Source organism: Meleagris gallopavo, chromosome 1, assembly GCF_905368555.1.
Source record: "Meleagris gallopavo chromosome 1, MGAL_WU_HG_1.1, whole genome shotgun sequence".
Lineage (NCBI taxonomy): Eukaryota > Metazoa > Chordata > Aves > Galliformes > Phasianidae > Meleagris > Meleagris gallopavo.
Window position 1 is genome coordinate 99,012,200 of NC_139404.1, and position 3,076 is coordinate 99,015,275.

The following is a 3,076-nucleotide window of genomic DNA, read 5'->3' on the forward strand; positions in this document are numbered from 1 at the left end:
ACAAGAGAATAATACAAGGGAGAGAAAGTAACCACTTGCGGTAAGGGAGAATAATGGCACAGGAGCAAATGGACATAAGCTGAACATGAATAAATTTAGGTTTAATTTCTAAAAAAAGTCTTCCAGACTGTCAAAATTTCAAGCAGCTTGTTCCTGAAAATAAAGTAGATGAGAAGTAACCGTCTATAAGAATCTCAGTACATCTTCAAACTAGTTGAACATTATAGTGCACGCAAGGGACCAATTTCATAACCTAGAAGCCCCCTCACTATTCTATCTGTGATCCTATTGCTTCTCTTGTTTTTTTCCCTCAACATGGAGAGCACCAAAACTGAAGATATAAACCCCATAAGGCAGTTAAGGTAATTTCCCTTCACTAAGCAGAATTCAGTAACAGACACATATGTCACAAAGCACAGTGGCACCAGATGACTGCAATAAAGATGTTGTGAATTAATAATACTTTTGTTTGACCTTCATATAGGTGTGCAATGAAATACTCTTTCCATTTTGTTATTTATTTATTTACTTTTTGTGTTTTGGTAATCTCTCGGTATGAATTTACATTGTCTCATTTGCAAACTGTGGCAAACATTGCCTGAATAGCAGAAAAATTTACTTTGAGGGTCATTAGGATCTGGTTCAGCATCATTAAAATAGAATATACATCTGAATGAAAAACAAGGGTAAATTGTGCTTGCAAAATAAAATTTGGGAAGAACAAAGGAAGGAAAGGGACCTCTGCAAAACAAGATGTAAAAGAGTGGAGAAGAGTTTCAGTCAAAAGGATTTGGTTAAAAAAAACCTTACCTTGCAAACATATGGCAGGAGATGCTAGCTTAGCATCTGCATGTAAATCTTGTTTGCTAGGCAGAACAGAGAGTGATAGATTTTACAGGATGCAAAGATAGTTCTAGTTGGGCAAAACAACAAACTCTGAACCCAGATCACAAAGTATGTATAAACAAAGGAAATGAAGGGTGTTACCTACTGGGGGGGTGGCTGATAGGAGAATTGAGAAGACTGTGAACCCTGAGTACCTCAGTCAATGCGGAAAGGTGGGAGGGCTCGCTAGTGTCAGGGTACAACGGATAAAAGAGGGGCTGTGTCCCCCAGTAATTTGAGAGACTCCACAGGGACACATACCTGTGGAATCTCTCTTTATTAGAATAAAGAAAGCTGAAGTCTCACTTTTGTCTCTTTTTGGGATAAAGATGATTGAGCAAGCATACTGGAGCAGAAATTTTCCTAACACATCTCATTAGGCAAGCTGATAACAACAGACAAGGAGAAGGCTGAGGTACTTAACTATTTTGCCTCAGTCTTCTCTGATAACTGCTTGCCACAGAGTCCTGAAATGTTTGCTTTGGAAGGAGGAGATTGGAGAAGCGTCCCTCCTGTAAAGGAGGGACAGTAAGGTCTATGAATCCCGATGAGATGTATCCCAGAGTACTGAGGAAATTAGCTGATATAGTCACCAAGCCACTTGCAATTAGGTGAAATCCCTGGAGACGGGAAAAAAGGCAATATCACACCCATTTTTAAGAAGGGTAAAAAAGAGGACTTCAGGAACCTATTAGTCTCACCTCTGTGCTGGGAAAGATTGTTGAGCAGATCCTCCTGAAAGCTATCCTAAGGCACATGAAAGACAGGGAGGTGATATGGGAGAATCAGCATGGCTGCACCAATGGCAAAGCATGTCTGACCGACTAGTGGTCTTATCTGATGGTGTCACTGCATCAATGGACAAGGGAAGAGCCACTGATGTCATCTATGTGGACTTCAGTAAGGCTTGATACAGTATCCCAGAACATGCTTCTCTCCAAGTTGGAAAGATATGGATTTGACAGGTGGACTGTTCAATGGACAAAGGACTGGCTACAGGATCAAGTCCAGAGAGTGGCGATCAATGATTCAACATCTGGATGGCAAGTGATGAGTGGTGTCCACCAGGGCTCAATGTTGGAACGAAAGCTCTTTAATATCTTCATCAGTGACACTGACAGTGGGGTTGAGAGCACCTTCAGCAAGTTTGCTGATAACACCAAGCTGTGGAGTGCAGTCGACACATCAGAGGGATGGGATGCTATTGAAAGGGACCTAGACAGGCTTGAGCAGTGAGCATAGGTGAACCTCATGAGATTCAACAAATCCAGAAGCAAGATCTTGTTCACCTGGGTCGAGGCAATGTCACTATCAATATAAGCTGAGGGATGAAAGGACTGAGTGCAGCCCTGCCAAAAAAGATCTAGGGGTACTGGTGGATGGCAAGCTGGACATGAGCCAGCAGTGGGCCCTCACAGCCCAGAAAGCCAACTGTACCCTGGGCTGTATCAAAGGAATTGTAGCCAGAAGGTTGAGAGAGGTGATCCTGTCCCACAGGATTATTCCAAGAAGGCAGGTGGATCATTTAAGCAGTGTAACACGTATAGATCCTTGATGCAGATTACTTTGCTAAAAAGGTGTACACAAAACAAGAAGTTTTATTATTATTTTTTGGTTCACCTTAGTTATTTTTTGACAAAACAAGTTGCCTGTGAGGAATGACAATGGTATTTTGTTGTTTTTTTTTTTTTTCCCAATAAATTACATACGTAAACTGATGTCAAAATGATTTTCTCTTAATCTTCTCCGATAATTTCAGAAGATAATTGTTGTTCATATTATGCAATGACATTAACTTAATGGCAAATATGCATAATCAATTTGTATTTGAAACTATTGTTAGATAAATAATAATTACTTGGTGAAGTTCTTGCTGAAAATGTAAAGTCAATTAACTTGAGCATTATTTTATATTCAGATGTAATTTATAAAGGATCAATAAGTAGTTCTTAATGGTATTTACATATATTCAGGCAGCTACACTATACACTAACATAGAAACAAAAGGAATACTTCCAACTCATTGTAACATTTATTGTTTCCAAATGCTAACTATCAGCAGTTTGATGACATCCAGTAAATGCAGCAACTGACACCAAAATACTGCCAATTTTGATCTGCTTTTAAATGTATAATGACAAAATCCTTAGAGTTGGAAGGGACCTTTGAAGGTCATCAAGTCCAACTCCCC

The 3,076-nt window shown here is 39.6% G+C and overlaps 1 pseudogene; it reads right to left on the reverse strand.

Moving 5' to 3' along the window:
* Positions 1 to 1,771: 1,771 nt before the first annotated feature.
* Positions 1,772 to 2,410, reverse strand: LOC146545536 (uncharacterized; annotated as a pseudogene).
* Between the last annotated feature and the right edge of the window lie 666 nt (positions 2,411 to 3,076).